General features: G+C 46.8%; 1 long non-coding RNA gene across 1 annotated transcript; it reads right to left on the minus strand.

Annotated features, from left to right (window-relative positions):
- Positions 1-439: 439 nt before the first annotated feature.
- Positions 440-2,390, minus strand: LOC147976083 (uncharacterized). The gene is made up of 3 exons (XR_015602115.1): positions 1,953-2,390; positions 1,598-1,657; positions 440-626 (listed from the first exon to the last, which is right to left on the minus strand). It is a non-coding gene; the product is annotated as an uncharacterized LOC147976083 (long non-coding RNA).
- Between the last annotated feature and the right edge of the window lie 16,181 nt (positions 2,391-18,571).

The raw sequence follows: 18,571 nt of genomic DNA on the forward strand, positions 1-18,571 counted from the left end.
CAGGTTCCGATGTTGGTTATTGACTAGAGATGTGTCCCGGCCATGTCTACATAGTTCTTGAACCCGTACGGTCCGCACGCTTAACGTTCGATGACGATTTGTATTATGAGTTATGTGTTTTGGTGACTGAAGATTGTTCGGAGTCCCGGATGAGATCACGGACATGACAAGGAGTCTCGAAATGGTCGAGAGGTAAAGATTGATATATTGGACGATAGTATTTGGACACCGGAACGATTCCGGATCATTTTGAGTATTTGTCGGAGTATTGGGAGGTTACTGGAACCCCCCGGGGAAAGTCATGGGCCACTATGGGCCTTAGGGGAGAGAGGAGGACTCCCCCCTTATGGTGCGCTATAGCAACCCGATCCCAATGGATCGAAGTATCTGTGCTTAAGTGTCGTCCCTAGATCAGTATGCTGACACACACAGTACTCGAGGATTTATAACAGAATTCAATCACACACTTATTACATCGAGGCCCTCATAAAGAGTATTTATTACATAAATATGGCTGAAGGCCAACTAAATAAAATAACTGCGGAAGCTTCAAAGATAAATGAGTCCATCCAACCCAACGGCAAAACTGAGTGCACGACAACGACCTATCGCACCTTAATCCTCGCCTGAAAATTTTGCAACATGAGACGTTGCAGCCGTGTAGGTCAGCACATGGAATATGCTGGCAAGATCACACTATAGAGCAATAATGAATAACATCTATCACTACATGCATATTGGCTGGTGGAGGCTCTAAGTTTAATTTTTCATAAAGCTAATTTTTCCCTACAACAAAGGAATACATTTTATTTACTACCAAGTTTATACCAAATTGAGAAGGTTCCTCCAACTCAATCCCAAATTACCAAGTATAAATATTAACCTAACAATTTCATTAAACAAAATGATGAGATCAACAAATAATTTACTTCTAGATACTCAAGATGTCCATAACCGGGGACATGGCTAATCATGATTAGTTTGTACACTCTGCAGAGGTTGTGCATTTTTCCCCACAAGACTCGACCACCTCCATGATCGGAAGATCGAGACACAGTCTTTCTGAAGCATTAACTCTTTACTCTGCGTAGACCGGTACACCTACTTTCCCCTACATCTGCTAGTCCACCACTGAAAGAGGTCACACAACTTACTCAACTATGCCAGAGCCCATAATGGCTTGTGGCTGCACACGGAAGTTTCTAGGCATGAATAATTATATGATCCCTTTGAGCCTGGGTGGCATTCCATAGGATGATCACATGGGTACTCCAGGATCTCCTAGGACAACACTAGATCCTCCAGGTGCCCGCAACCACTCCACCCAGATGTGTATTAAAGTTGCCACCTTAAGTTATCCTTAGTTATCAACTCTCACAACTTGCATGATTCTCACAAACCAATCCCCGTCTACGAGCATGGCTAAGCAATATGAGCATAACGTATATTCCTGAGGTGATCAAAGGTAATAGGTTCCTACCTTATGAACTACATAGCAATAACCACATGTTCCCAATCCTACTCATGCAATCTTTGAGGCTATAACTAATGCATAATAAAACTAGGTATGAAAAAGTATGATCAAAGTGTAACTTGCCTTGCTGACGATCGGTAAACTCTAGAGATTCGTAGTACCAAGCTTCGCACTCCAGAAAATCTATCGTAGATAAACAATAGCATACATAAGCACTCAAGCACGAAGATGCAAACAAAAGATCTCGGAAAACTTCGAAAACAAGCAAATAACTGTTGCGAACAGAAAACAATTTTCAACAATACCTAAATTATGTGGATTAGGTCTTAACAGAAAGTTTAGGTCAAGAGCTTCAATTTGCAAAAAGAATCAACTAAATCTAAGTTACGAAACTCAAGTTATGATCAAAAGAAGTTCAAAATCAAATCTGTTTGAATTCAAATTTTAATCTTTCAAAAATATGTTTGAGTTGGTTTACTGGATAGAGGGGGTCATAGTCGGCGTGCTGCAGCCAAAGCTCGAGGGGGCCCCTCCGCGGCATCTCGACGGAGAAGAACTTTGGGAAGCGAATCCAAGTGTGCGGAGGCATCGCCGCCCACATCACAAGTTCATGCGAGGAGTCCGCGGCATGGGCTCCTGGGGCAACGGCGTGTGTCACCACGGCGCGGCGACCACAGCCACGGCGTGGGCGGCGCCGCTTGCTGCATCTCCCTCCGGAGCCCTCGTCTTGGGCGTACAGAGGCAGCGGATACCCGAGAGGTGGCCGCTCGCACCAAGGCCTCGACACCTCTGGCCTCACGATTATGTCGCGGCGGTGGGCCAGCCTCTTCTTTGGCGGAAGTGGCCCAGGCTTGTCAAGGTTTTTTTCCCTTCTCTGCGGCCGAGAACCTCCGAATTAGCGCCATGGGAGACGTGGTGCAGCAGCAAAGCAAGGAAGAGGAAGAAGCAGGAGGAGCGAAGGAAGAGATGGGTGGCGGGGGCTCCGCTCCCCCTTCCCATTTATAGCCAAGAGGATGCCAACCGCCAGCCTCCACGATTAATGACCTTTTTTCTGCATGCAGTAGGGACTCGTCAAGTCGGGCAGTTGCCGAGGCGACATGGGGAAGCGGAGACGTCCACGTCTCATTAATCGCCACACGTCAACCGAGGCCACAGGCTGTTGGGGCCCGCGGCGCTCCGCATTTGCCCCTTGGCTTCGTCTCGAAGCCATGTCTGAGCGTGCCTTGGGCCCAGCGGCTACTGTCGGCGTCCTGGGAACGGGGGTCCCCAGACTTGCCTGCCTGCGGCCCACTGTGTGGCTCCGCCAGCGGCCCCGTACGACCCATCTTCACTAGCAAATACTCAAGACCCTTGCGAGGGGCCGAGCCTCGCGAGGCGGACGACGCAAGACCTCCTTGGGGGCGACCTCACTAGGCTTGCTCGCGAGGGGCGGAGAGGTCAAGGCAAGAGGCACCTCGCGAGGTTCCTGTGACGCAAGCCATGACGACCAAGGCCAGGCGGGCACCAGGCGGGCGCCAGCGCACAGTGTCCTCATTTCCTCTTTGGTGCTAAAGGGACAGGTGCAGGCGAGGAGTCCCGATGCATCAGGCAAAGGTTTCCATATCGGTGCAACGAGACCAAGACCAGCAGGACGGCGGGACGGAGGTCACCGTGGAGCCCAGGACGGCGCCACCACCAGAGCCTTTGGCAGGCGAAGACCATCTTTTGTCAGGATAGCTCGTACTAGCTGTCCCCCTTCAAATTGGCCATTGTGGGATCCCTTCCCGCCTAATATTTGGGAAGAGGACCCGAGCCTCTATATATAGGACTAGCCACCACCGTAGGGAGGCATCTCATCTTGGACCGGATCCATTCCACCAAGGCCACCACACTCACCAAGCACAAGAGCACCTCTCCTCGGGAGGTTGTTCTTACCTTGTAACTGTTCATCCTCAGCCCAAGAGGCAATCCACCACACCACACTGGAGTAGGGTATTACACCACATCAGTGGTCCGAACCAGTGTAAATCTGGTGTCCCTTTGTTCTGCGAGTTCGACGCGCTGAACCTTGAGATTGTGGTGAGGGCGTGAGCTAGAGGGAGGAGAGATCTTCATGCGCACTCCAGTGTTCGAACCTCAAGGGTTTTGCCAGAACCCAAAATCCGACATTTGGGGCGCCAGGTAGGGGTGCGCTGAAGCTTTCCTTCCGTTGATCCGTGTTCCACCGCTCCACCGCATCCATGTCAGACGCGCGTCAAGCCCGCGCCGAGCGCCGGGCCTCCCTCGCCGCCCGTGTCGCTCAGACAGCCCCTGTCAGCGGGCCTCCCCGTCGTTCTCCGTCTCTTGTTGCCAACGCCGCTACCGGCCCGGCAGCAAATGATCAGCAACCATCATCACTGCACCCCTTCGTGCGGCGGGACGGCCACAACGCCACCCCGTTGTTGACTCCGACCGGCTCATCGTCTCACGCTCGCCGCGCACCCACGGACGGGCAGGCTGCTGTAACACCCACAATGCGGCTATATCTCCCACGTGTCGGGGCACGACTTAGAGGCATAGTCGCATGGTAGGTTTGTCGCACGAGGGGTAATCTTCACACAATCCCATGTACTGAGTAAGAAAGGGATAAAGAGTTGGCTTACAATCGCCACTTCACACAAATACAAGTTAAACATACATCATCCAGAATACAATCAAGGTCCGACTACGGAACCAAAATAAAAGAAGAAAACCCCAAATGCTAGATTCCCGATCGTCCCAACTGGGCTCCACTACTGATCAACAGGAAACGAAACAAAACAACGATCAAGATCTTCATCGAGCTCCCACTTGAGCTAGGTTTCGTCATCTACACTGGTATCGTCGACACCTGCAACTGTTTGGAAGTATCTGTGAGCCACGTGGAGTCAGCAATCTCACACCCGCGAGATCAAGACTATTTGAGCTTATGGGTAGGAAAGGGGTAATGAGGTGGAGCTGCAGCAAGCACTAAGCATATATGGTGGCTAACTTACGCAAAAGAGAGCAAGAAGAGAAGCAACGCAACGGTCGTGAACTAGAGGTGATCAAGAAGTGATCCTAAAACTACTTACGTTCAAGCATAACACAAGAACCGTGTTCACTTCCCGGACTCCGCCGAGAAGAGACCTTCATGGCTACACACGCGGTTGATGCATTTTAATTAGGTTAAGTGTCAAGTTCTCTACAACCGGACATTAACAAATTCCCATATGCCACATAACCACGGGCACGGCTTTCGAAAGTTTATACCCTGCAGGGGTGTCCCAACTTAGCCCATCACAAGCTCTCACGGTCAACGAAGGATATTCCTTCTCCCAGGAAGACCCGATCATACTCGGAATCCCAGTTACAAGACATTTCGACAATGGTAAAATAAGACCAGCAAAGCCGCCCGAATGTGCCGACAAATCCCGATAGGAACTGCACATATCTCGTTCTCAGGGCACACCGGATGAGCCAGACGTCGCGTTGGCATAGACCCTGGTTGCCCAGGGGGCGCTGGACATCGCTCAGGTTGGACCAACACTTAGAGAAGCACTAGCCCGGGGGGGTTAAAATAAAGATGACCCTCGGGCTCCGGAAACCCAAGGGAAAAAGGCTAGGTGAGGCAAATGTAAAACCAAGGTTGGGCCTTGCTGGAGGATTTTTATTCAAAGCGAACTATCAAGGGGTCCCCATAACACCCAACCGTGTAAGGAATGCAAAACCAAGGAACATAACACCGGTATGACGGAAACTAGGGCGGCAAGAGTGGAACAAAACACCAGGCATAAGGCCGAGCCTTCCACCCTTTACCAAGTATATAGATGCATTAAAGTAAATAAGATATATTGTGATATCCCAACAAATCCATGTTCCAACATGGAACAATCTTCATCTTCACCTGCAACTAGCAACGCTATAAGAGGGGCTGAGCAAAAGCGGTAACATAGCCAAACAATAGTTTTCTAGGAAAGGTGGGTTAGAGGCTTGACATGGCAATATGGGAGGCATGATAAAGCAAGTGGTAGGTATCGCGGCATAGCAATAGAGCGAACAACTAGCAAGCAAAGATAGAAGTGATTTCGAGGGTATGGTTATCTTGCCTGAGATCCCGCAAGGAAGAAGAACGAGTCCATGAAGAAGACAAACGAACGGAGTCGAATGGATCCTCACGACTTCGGAACGAAACCGAAGCTAATGAGAGAAGCAATCCGGAAAGAAGCAAGCAACATATTAACAACCAACACATGAACATGGCATGATGCACAACCAAGTATGATGTGTGTCCGGTTTAATGAGGCATGGCATGGCAAAGTGCAACAAACAAAACTACACATTAAGTGGAGCTCAATATGCACCGGGATGCATATTGACAAAACACCACATTCCATTATTTAGTTCACTCCCGATTAGGTACTCAACAATATTAAATGTTGGTTAACATGGCAAGAGGTGAAGCATAACAAAACTATACTATCTAAACAATTTAAATGGGGCCAGATATAACAAACAACAAATCCGGTAAATCCCCATGTGCATTAGCAATTTAATGCAACAACAACTTTAAACATTTTAAATGTTATTATCATGATGCGGATGACATGTGCAAGTTTTAAGCAGTATTTATGAAAATGTTGACAAGAGCATGTTATGAAGCATTTGTCATCGTGGTGGAAACAAAAGGGGTGCCACGGCAACGATAACGAAAACGGTGCCACGACAACGTTCCGGTTCCGGTAACTTGATTGAGATACCGATGCAAAAGAAGATGTGACGGGAGCGTGTCATGCGATGAATGGTGGGGTGCTCCCAGATACCGGGTTCCCACATGTCGACGGCAAGGCAACGAGGAACTCGCAAAGAACAACTCGGACACGGTGCAACCACGACCATCTCATACATCACATGCATTCGTTCATGGGCGGTCGTCTCGGGGTTATACCTTCAAAGCGTGCGTTTCCGGATGGTTCAGGTTCGATGTTAGCGGAAGTAGTGGTTCCCGGTTCGAAGGGGAACTTGACGAATCCGAGTCCTTCAGGGTTCGACGGTAGTGGTTCACGTTCTTAGACGCACAAGTATCCGTAGATGTTCAGGGTCACGCGAGGAACTTGACGTCCATGGAGTCTTCGTGGTTCGACGGTACTTGACGTCCAAGTGGTCTCTGGGGTACTTGGCATTTGTGCTACCCGGGTGTTCGGCGCCTGAAGTTGTACATGGTCCATGAGTCGTCGATCGTTCGGGGTCCGACTTGCGGGTCTTGCTGACATGAAGGGGTACTTAGCGTTTTCATAGAGGTACTCTCGATCTTTGTGACGGTAGTCGTTCCCGTTCGTTTGGAGAGGTGCTTGATGACTCCGAGCCCTTCGCGGTCAACGGTAGTTGAACTTGACGCTTGCGGTGCACATGTCTTCATTGACGGTAGTGGTACACTAGTCGGAGAGGGACTTGGCGAAAAACCCCGAAGGCGCTGCTTGTTGGACTTGCGACAAAGGTCAACAGAGAGGTCGAGAACTTTCTCTGGCATGAGGAAGCAATGGTGATGCAGGAAGGAGGACTCGGGCAGGACCTCATCAGGCAACACGGGAGGTGGGAGAAAAGGCGCGAGGCACTGCTGGAGATGGCGATTTGGCATGGGAGCTCCACAGCGAGGTGGAACGCTGCCACTCGGGACGAGCAGAGGAGGCGGCGAGCGTCGTGCTTGTTTCTGAGCAGAGGACGACGGCGAGGGGTAGCGGGGACGCGAGGACGGAGCGGAGTCTAGACGTCGTCGAAGGATCCAGGTGGGTATAGCGGCAATGGCCCTGGACAGCGTCTGCTGCAGAAGGAATCCCGCGAGGTTAGGACGGAGCGACAGCGGGGTCGCGAGGAACGCAGGGCCGCGGGCGAGCTCACTCGTGGAGCTAGTCGGGCGCATCTGGTCGATGTCGAAGCCAACAGAGGCGCAGCGAGAGGAGCTCGGCCCCTGGCACGTGCGAGGACGGGAAGGAGCAGGGCGGCTCCTCGATAGCCGGCGACGGTAGCAGGGCTGGAGGACGAGGAGGATCGCTGCTCGGAGACGGGCGCGTCCTTGGGCGGCGTCCTGCTGGTGGTCGATGGCGTGGCGCCATGGCCGAGGCCGAGGTCAGGGCCGAGGGAATCGGGCGTCGCCCTTGGAGGCGCTTGGTCGATCTGGCACGGGAGCGAGAGGTGGGGGTATCAAGCAGGGAGAGAGATGGCGGCGCGCGTGGGAATGAAGGAGGGAGAGATCGAAGGAGAGGGTGGTTTCGGTCGGGCCTAGTGGCTGCTAGGGTTAGAGCCGGTGTGGGCTGGGCCTTAGGCGCAGATGGCCCAGCGAAGGTTGGACCAAAATGGGCCGGTGCAGGAGGTTGGAGGCCCAGCTGGGGCTGGCTCCTCTCTCCTCTCTTTTCTAAAAAAATTGGAAATCCCAGGTTCAGAGAAGGAAAAAGGCCAGCAAAATTGGAAAGGAAAAGGAGGGATATAAACATACCCCTTGTGCTCTTGGATTTATCTAGTAATTGAAAAAAATCCTTGGCAATTTTTAGAGGCTGCAATTTTTATGCAACTTTGAAAATAACTCAAACTCGCTTAAATCCTTAGCCCAACCAAAACACTTCCAAAAGATCTGAAAATTGGAGGAGGTGGTCCTGGCACGGTCTAGTATTAATAGGGAAAAGTTGAACATTTTAAAGAAAGAGGAGAATGTCACTTGCAATAAATGGGTGAAAAATTGAAAGAAGGAAGAAGTGAAATGGTTTGTACTTGGAGAAGGGCCTTGGAGGAAAGATCATGGATGCAAAAATAGTTTAGAAACGAGAGGGATTTATAATGCAAGTTTGTTGCGGTTGATTCCAAACTAATGGAATATTTTATATATAGCTCCCTAAAATATTGGGAGGATATATGTTATAAAGAGAAATCACCATTGTGAATGTCCCTCGATTTAAATAGATCAAAAGATCTATGCAATTTACTAGTTGAGTTGAGATGCAAAGATTAATGACATGATGACATGATGCAATGCACATGATGCAATGAAGAATGCAACAAGCAAAAAACAAAACACACAACGAAACTCAAAAAACATGGAAGGCATCTGGAGCTCCGGTCTTGGGGCGTCACAGCTGCGCTGCTCATGGCACACGAGCTCCTGCGCTACCGCCCGGTCGACGACCTCTACGAGGACTGGTTAGACCGCATCACCGAGCTCGTCAGGGCCACTGGGGGCTCCCCTGCACCATCCCTCTCGCTGCCTCGCCCACCTCCAGCCACTGGCGATGTAGCTCACGGAGCGCCTCCGCCGCCTCCGCATCAAGATGGCACCCTTGCGACGAGACGCGCAGCTCACGGTGTCCTCGCCCCAAGGCGCACGGTCCCGCGGCGTGATCCGCCATGCCGTGTGCCCGCGCACGAAGAAGGAAGCTGCCAACAGGTTCCCGGCCGCAAGAAAATGCTCCAGCGCTCCCTGCGCCACCACGACAAGACCGCGTGCTGCCTGTGGCGGCGCTGCGCGGACATCAAGGGCAGGCTCCGCCCCTGCTGAGGGCCCTGGTGGCCACTGCAGGCTGTCGCGCCTTTGCTCCCAAGCTGCGCACCATCGTTTGGCCAGGCAAGTTCAAGCTGGATCGCGCTACGACGGCACCCCCGACCCCGCGGAGTTCCTGCAGCTCTACGAGCTGAGCATCGAGGCGGTCAACGGCGTTGAAAAAGTCATGGCGAAAACATCCTTGGTTAGCCATATACTCCGCTCCTAGTGAGCTCACTAGCATAGGTGACCTAAGAGCTACGGTTGGCAACTTAAACTTGTCCACAAATCCCCTTGATATGTATGAATGTGATGCACCAGTGTCAAAAAGAACAAGGTTTGTAAATGACTTAATCAAAAACTTACCAATAATTGCGTCAGGCTGCTCGTCAACTTCCTCCACGTTGACGTGATTCACCTGCCCTGTGGTGAAGGGATTGGGCTTCTGTCATGATCTTCCATTGCCATTACCATTCTTTGCCTCAGGACACTCAGTGGCATAGTGTCCGGTCTTCCCGCACTTGAAACAAGTAATGTGACTCAGATCCTTCTTGGCGGGTTTGCTGGGTTGGAACGGCTCTGACTTTTGTTTCCTCCACTCCCATTACCATTCTTAGGGCCACTATGGTTGTGTGAATTTCCTCCATTGTGAGAATGGCCTCCATGGTTATGTCCTCCATGGGTATGATGAGTGTGTCCTCCCGAGTACGGGGAATAGCGGGGCTTCTGCTGAGCTCGAGAGTCGTATTTCCCTTGTCCATACTTCTGTTTGCGGTTCTCTATCTGCTGCTGCTTGCCTTCGATCATGAGGGCCCTATCTACCATCTCCTGGTAGTTGGTGAAGGTTGCCACCATCAACTGCATACTCATCTCATCATTGAGTCCCTCAAGAAATTTCTCCTGCTTCGCGGCATCTGTGGCCACATCATCTGGGGCATAGCATGCTAACTTGCTGAACTCCTCCACGTATTGCCCCACGGTACGATTTCCCTGGCGTAAGCTATGAAACTCCCGCTTCATCAAACTCATGGCTCCAGCTGAGACATGTGCGGTGCGGAAGACCTGCTGAAATTGATCCCATGTCACATTGGCCACGGGGAAGGTGGTGGTGTAGTTCTCCCACCATGAGGCTGTGGGTCCATCAAGCTAATGTGCAGCAAAGCGCACCTTCTCTGCATCTGTGCATCCAGCGGTGGTCAGCTCCCTTCCGATCTTGTGGAGCCAGTCATCAGCAACAATCGGCTTGGTGCTGCTGGAGAACACCGGTGGATTCAACCTTAGGAAACGGGCTAGGTTGTCAACTGGGGGTGGTGGTGGTGGGTTGTTGTTGTTGCCTTGGTTCCGGATGAGCATCTGCATCAAGGCATTCTGCTGTTGGATCAACTGGGTGAGCTCTGGCAGGAAAGTGAATCTGGGGTCACGTCTTGGAGACATCTGATAGGTTAGAGGGGTGAGAAAACAGAATAGAATAAGGTCTAATGAGAAATTTCACTATCCATATGCATATGAGACAAACACATTCAATTCACACCACTCAATTTCAAATAAGATTCATACAATCGATCTAAGCTACTATTACAAAATCTCGCGAACGATTTCTAACTACTTGGAAGATCTCTAATATAAATATGATGGTCGACTAGAAGTTTTGATCGGTGGAAGATTCCATAATATCAGCTCCAGCTTCGTCTTCATAATCATCACTGTCCTCATCATCACTGTCCTTACCATCACTGTCGGTGTCTGTGTCTGTGTCATCTAGTGTGATGTAATCTTCCGATGAATGTCCACTTCAGGTTCTGGTTTCACCACGGGCATTCCTAGCTTCTTCCTCAGGTCTTCATTATGCTCCAGTAGCACTGCGATTTCCTCTTCGTATCCAACGCGAGTTGTCTTGAGTTCATCCTCTAGCTCCTGAAGGAAATATGCCCTAGAGGCAATAATAAAGTTATTATTTATTTCCTTATTTCATGATAAATGTTTATTATTCATGCTAGAATTGTATTAACCAGAAACATAATACATGTATGAATACATAGACAAACATAGTGTCACTAGTATGCCTCTACTTGACTAGCTCGTTAATCAAAGATGGTTAAGTTTCCTAACCATAGACATGAGTTGTCATTTGATTAACGGGATCACATCATTAGGAGAATGATGTGATTGACTTGACCCATTCCGTTAGCTTAGCACTTGATCGTTTAGTATGTTGCTATTGCTTTCTTCATGACTTATACATGTTCTTATGACTATGAGATTATGCAACTCCGATTTACTGGAGGAACACTTTGTATGCTATCAAACATCACAACATAACTGGGTGATTATAAAGGTGCTCTGTAGGTGTCTCCGAAGGTACTTGTTGAGTTGGCGTATTTCGAGATTAGGATTTGTCACTCCGATCGTCGAAGAGGTATCTCTGGGCCCACTCAGTAATACACATCACTATAAGCCTTGCAAGCATTGTAACTAATGAGTTAGTTGTGGGATGATGTATTATGGAACGAGTAAAGAGACTTGCCAGTAACGAGATTGAACTAGGTATTGAGATACCGACGATCGAATCTCGGACAAGTAACATACCGATGACAAAGGGAACAACGTATGTTGTTATGCGGTTTGACCGATAAAGATCTTCGTAGAATATGTAGGAGCTAATATGAGCATTCAGGTTCCGCTATTGGTTATTGACCGGAGACGTGTCTCGGTCATGTCTACATAGTTCTCGAACCCGTAGGGTCCGCACGCTTAATGTTCGGTGACGATTTGTATTATGAGTTTATGTGTTTTGATGTACCGAAGGTAGTTCAGAGTCCCGGATGAGATCGGGGACATGACGAGGAGTCTCGAAATGGTCGAGACGTAAAGATCGATATATTGGACGACTATATTCAGACATCGGAAAGGTTCCAAGTGATTCGAGTACTTTCCGGAGTACCGGAGTGTTACGGGAATTCGCCGGGGAGTATATGGGCCTTATTGGGCTTTAGGGGAAAGAGAGAGGAGAGGCTGCGCCCCCCCCCCCCACCCCAATGCTTAGTCCGAATTGGACTAGGGGGAGGGGCGGCGCCCTCTCCTTCCTTCTCTTCTCTTTTCCCTTTCATTCTCTCCTACTCCTACTACTTGAAAGGGCTCCTAGTTCTACTAGGAAAGGTGGAATCCTACTCCCGGTGGGAGTAGGACTCCCCTAGGGCGCGCCATAGAGAGGGCCCGCCCTCCCCCTCCTCCATTCCTTTATATATGGGGAGGGGGCACCCCTTGGAGACACAACAATTGATCATTGATCTTTTAGCCGTGTGCGGTGCCCCCCTCCACCATAATTCACCTCGGTCATATCATAGCGGTGCTTAGGCGAAGCCCTGCGTCGGTAGCATCATCATCACCGTCATCGCGTCGTCGTGCTGATGGAACTCTCCCTCAAAGCTCTGCTGGATCGGAGTTCATGGGACGTCATCGAGCCGAACGTGTGCTGAACTCGGAGGTGTCGTGCGTTCGGTACTTGGATCGGTCGGATCATGAAGACGTACGACTACATCAACCGCGTTGTGCTAATGCTTCCGCTTTTGGTCTACGGGGGTACGTGGACACACTCTCCCCTCTCGTTGCTATGCATCACCATGATCCTGCGTGTGCTTAGGATTTTTTTTGAAATTACTACGTTCCCCAACAGTGGCATCCGAGCCAAGTTTATGCGTAGATGTTATATGGACGAGTAGAACACAAGTGAGTTGTGGGCGATACAAGTCATACTGCTTACTAGCATGTCATACTTTGGTTCGGCGGTATTTTTGAATGAAGGCCCGGACCGACTTTACACGTACGCTTACGCGAGACTGGTTCTACCGACGTGCTTTGCACACAGGTGGCTGGCGGGTGTCAGTTTCTCCAACTTAGTTGAACCGAGTGTGGCTACGCCCGGTCCTTGTGAAGGTTAAAACAGTGCTAACTTGATGAACTATCGTTGTGGTTTTGATGCGTAGGTAAGAACGGTTCTTGCTCAGCCCGTAGCAGCCACGTAAAACTTGCAACAACAAAGTAGAGGATGTCTAACTTGTTTTTGCAGGGCATGTTGTGATGTGATATGGTCAAGATGTGATGAAATATAAATTGTTGTATGAGATGATCATGTTTTGTTAAAGTTATTGGCTACTGGCAGGAGCCTTATGTTTGTCTCTTTATTTGCATAAGATGCAAGTGCTATGTAATTGCTTTACTTTATCGCTATGCGATAGCAGTAGTTGCAAAAGCAATAGCTGGTGAGACGACCATGTGACGGCACGTTGATAAAAGATCAAGATGATGGAGATCATAGTGTCATGCCGGTAACAATGGAGATCATGACAGTACTTTGGAGATGGAGATCAAAAGCACGAGATGATGATGGCCATATCATGTCACATATTATGATTGCATGTGATGTTTATCTTTATACATCTTATTTTGCTTAGTTCGGCGGTAGCTTTATAAGATGATCGCTTACTAAATTTCAAGGTAAAAGTGTTCTCCCTGAGTATGCACCATTGCCAAAGTTCGTCGTGCCGAGACACCACGTGATGATCGGGTGTCATAAGCTCAATGTTCATCTACAACGGGTGTAAGACAGTTTTGAAATACTCGGGTTAAACTTGATGAGCCTAGCATATGCAGATATGGCCTCGTAACACTAGAGACCGAAAGGTCGAGCGTGAATCATATAGTAGATATGATCAACATAGTGATGTTCACCATTGAAAACTACCCCATCTCACGTGATGATCGGACATGGTTTAGTTGATTTGGATCACGTGATCACTTAGATGATTAGAGGGATGTCTATCTAAGTGGGAGTTCTTAAGTAATATGATTAATTGAACTTTAATTTATCATGAACTTAGTCCTCGTAGTATTAGCATATCTATGTTGTAGATCAATAGCTCGCGTTTAGCTCCCATGTTTTATTTTTGATATGTTCCTAGAGAAAAATAAGTTGAAAGATGTTAGTAGCAAAGATGCGGACTAGCTCCATGATCTGAGGATTATCCTCATTGCTGCACAGAAGTATTATGTCCTTCATGCACCACTAGGTGACAGAACTATTGCAGGAGCAGATGCAGACGTTTTGAACGTTTTGACAAAAGCTCGGTATGATAACTACTTGATAGTTTAGTGCACCATGCTTTACAGCTTAGAACCGGGACTTCAAAAAAAAATTGAAAGCCACGGAGCATATAAGATGTTCCAAGAGTTGAAATTGGTATTTCATACTCATGCCCGTGTCGAGAGGTATGAGACCTCTGACATTACTTTGCCTACAAGATGGAGGAGAATAGCTCAACTAGTAAGCATGTGCTCAGATTGTCTGAGTACTACAATCACTTGAATCAAGTGGGAGTTAATCTTCCAGATAAGATACTGATTGACAGAGTTCTCTAGTCACTATCACCAAGTTCCTGGAACTTCGTGATGAACTATAATATGCAAGGGATAACGGAAACTATTCCCAAGCTCTTCATGATGCTGAAATCGAGGAAGGTAGAAATCAAGAAAAGCATCAAGTGTGGATGGTGAACAAGACCACTAGTTTCAATAAAAGGGCAAAGGGAAGAAGGGGAACTTCAAGAAGAACGGCAAGCAAGTTGCTGCTCAAGTGAAGAAGCCCAAGTCTGCACCTAAGCCTGAGACTAAGTGCTTTTACTGCAAAGGGACTAGTCACGGAAGCGGAACTGCCCCAAGTATTTGGCGGATAAGAAGGATGGAAAAGTGAACAAAGGTATATTGGATATACATGTTATTGATGTGTACTTTACTAGTGTTTATAGCAACCCCTCAGTATTTGATACTAGTTCAGTTGCTAAGAGTAGTAACTTGAAACAGGAGTTGAAGAATGAACAGAGACTAGTTAAGGGTGAAGTAACGATGTGTGTTGGAAGTAGTTCCAAGAATGATATGATCATCATCGCACACTCCCTATACTTTCGGGATTAGTGTTGAACCTAAATAAGTGTTATTTGGTGTTTGCATTGAGCATGAATATGATTTGATCATGTTTATTACAATACGGTTATTCATTTAAGTTAGATAATAATTGTTATTATGTTTACATGAATAAAACCTTCTATGGTTATACACCCAATGAAAATGGTTTGTTGAATCTCGATCGTAGTGATACACATATTCATAATATTGAAGCCAAAAGATGCAAAGTTAATAATGATAGTGCAACTTATTTGTGGCACTACCATTTAGGTCATATTGGTGTAAAGCGCATGAAGAAAATCCATGTTGATTGGCTTTTGGAATCACTTGACATGAATCAGTTGATACTTGTGAACCATGCCTCATGGGTAAAGATGACTAAGACTCCGTTCTCCAGAACAATAGAGCGAGCAACTAACTTATTGGATATAATACATACTGATGTATGAGGTTCGATGAGTGTTGAGGCTCGTGGCGAGTATCATTATTTTCTGACCTTCACAGATGATTTGAGCGGATATGGGTATATCTACTTGAAGAAACATAAGTCTGAAACATTTGAAAAGTTCAAACAATTTCAGAGTGAAGTGGAAAATCATCGTAACAAGAAAATAAAGTTTCTACGATCTGATCGTTTGAGTTACGAGTTTGGTCTTCAATTAAAACAATGTGGAATAGTTTCACAAACTCATGCCACCTAGAACACCACGGCGTAATGGTGTGTCCGAACGTCATAACCGTACTTTATTTGATATAGTGCAATCTATGATGTCTCTTACCGATTTACCACTATCATTTTGGGGCTATGCATTAGAGACAGTTGCATTCACATTAAAAAGGGCACTATCTAAATCCGTTGAGACGACACCGTATGAACTGTGCTTTAGCAAGAAACCTAAGCCGTCGTTTCTTAAAGTTTGGGGTTGCGATGCTTATGTGAAAAAGTTTCATCTTGATAAGCTCAAATCCAAGTCGGAGAAGTGCGTCTTCATAGGATACCCAAAAGTAGCTGTTGGGTACACCTTCTATCACAGATCCGAAGGCAAGATATTTGTTGCTGAGAATGGATCCTTTCTAGAGAAGGAGTTTCTCTCGAAAGAAGTGAGTGAGAGGAAAGTAGAACTTGATGAGGTAACTATACCTGCTCCCTTATTGGAAAGTAGTTCACAAAAATCTGTTTCTGTGACTCCTACACCAATCAGTGAGGAAGCTAATGATGATGATCATGTAACTTCAGATCAAGTTACTACCGAACCCCGTAGGTCAACCAGAGTGAGATCCGCACCAGAGTGGTACGGTAATCCTGTTCTGGAGGTCATGTTAATTGACCATGACGAACCTACGAACTATGAGGAAGCGATGATGAGCCCAGATTCCGCGAAATGGCTTGAGGCCATGAAATCTGAGATGGGATCCATGTATGAGGACAAAGTGTAGACTTTGGTTGACTTGCCCGATGATCGGCAAGCCATAGAAAATAAATGGATCTTCAAGAGGAAGACGGACGCTGATAGTAGTGTTACTATCTACAAAGCTAGACTTTTTGAAAAAGGTTTTGACAAAGTTCAAGGTGTTGACTACGATGAGATTTTCTCACTCGTAGTGATGCTTAAGTCTGTCCGAATCATGTTAGGAAATTGCCACATTTTATGAAATCTGGCAAATGGATGTCAAAACTACATTCCTTAATGGATTTCTTAAAGAAGAGTTGTATATGATGCAACCAGAAGGTTTTGTCGATCCTAAAGGTGCTAACAAAATGTGCAAGCTCCAGCGATCCATCTATGGACTGGTGCAAGCATCTCAGAGTTGGAATATAAGCTTTGATGAGTTGATCAGAGCATATAGTTTTATACAGACTTGTGGTGAATCCTGTATTTACAAGAAAGTGAGTGGGAGCACTACAGCATTTTTGATAAATATATGTGAATGACATATTGTTGATCGGAAATAATGTAGAATTTTATGGAAAGCATAAAGGAGTATTTGAAAGGAGTTTTCAAATAAAGACCATGGTGAAGCTACTTACATATTGAGCATCAATATCTATAGAGATAGATCAAGACGCTTGATAAGTTTTTTCAATGAGTACATACCTTGACAAGATTTTGAAGTAGTTCAAAATGGAACAGTCAAAGAAAGAGTTCTTACCTGTGTTACAAGGTGTGAAATTGAAAAAGACTCAAAGCCCGACCACGACAGAAGATAGAAAGAGAATGAAAGTCATTCCCTATGCCTCAGCCATAGTTTCTATAAACTATGCCATGCTGTGTACCAGATCTATTGTATACCCTACACTGAGTTTAGCAAGGGAGTACAATAGTGATCTAGGAGTAGATCACTGGACAGCGGTCAAAATTATCCTTAGTGGAATAAGGATATGTTTCTCAATTATGGAGGTGACAAAAGGTTCGTCATAAAGGGTTACATCGATGCAAATTTTGACACTGATCCAAATGACTCTAAGTCTCAATCTGGATACATTTTGAATGTGGGAGCAATTAGCTAGAGTATCTCCATGCAGAGCATTGTTGATATAGAAATTTGCAAAATACATACGGATCTGAATGTGGCAGACCCGTAGACTAAACTTCTCTCACAAGCAAAACATGATCACACCTTAGTACTCTTTGGGTGTTAATCACATAGCGATGTGAACTAGATTATTGACTCTAGTAAACCCTTTGGGTGTTGGTCGCATGATGATGTGAACTATGGGTGTTAATCACATGGTGATGTGAACTATTGGTGTTAAATCACATGGCGATGTGAACTAGATTATTGACTCTAGTGCAAGTGGGAGACTGAAGGAAATATGCCCTAGAGGCAATAATAAAGTTATTATTTATTTCCTTATTTCATGATAAATGTTTATTATTCATGCTAGAGTTGTATTAACCGGAAACATAATACATGTGTGAATACATAGACAAACATAGTGCCACTAGTATGCCTCTACTTGACTAGCTCGTTAATCAAAGATGGTTAAGTTTCCTAACCATAGACATGAGTTGTCATTTGATTAATGGGTTCACATCATTAGGAGAATGATGTGATTGACTTGACCCATTCTATTAGCTTAGCACTTGATCGTTTAGTATGTTGCTATTGCTTTCTTCATGACTTATACATGTTCCTATGACTATGATATTATGCAACTCCCGTTTACCGTAGGAACACTTTGTGTGCTACCAAACGTCACAACGTAACTGGGTAATTATAAAGGTGCTCTACAGGTGTCTCCGAAGGTACTTGTTGAGTTGGTGTGCTTCGAGATTAGGATTTGTCACTCCAATCGTCGGAGAGGTATCTCTGGGCCCACTCAGTAATACACATCACTATAAGCCTTGCAAGCATTGTAACTAATGAGTTAGTTGCGGGATGATGTATTACCGAACGAGTAAAGAGACTTGCCGGTAACGAGATTGAACTAGGTATTGAGATACCGACGATCGAATCTCGAGCAAGTAACATACCGATGACAAAGGGAACAACGTATGTTGTTGTGCGGTTTGACCGATAAAGATCTTCGTAGAATATGTAGGAGCCAATATGTAGCGCCCCGAGACCGATGTGCCAGGTGCCTTCCAGTTATTCGCTGTTGTTGCCTTGTCATTGCTTGTGTGTCATGCATT

This window comes from Triticum urartu, chromosome 4A (assembly GCF_056163025.1).
Source record: "Triticum urartu cultivar PI428250 chromosome 4A, HENAU_Tu73, whole genome shotgun sequence".
In the NCBI taxonomy this organism is placed as follows: domain Eukaryota; kingdom Viridiplantae; phylum Streptophyta; class Magnoliopsida; order Poales; family Poaceae; genus Triticum; species Triticum urartu.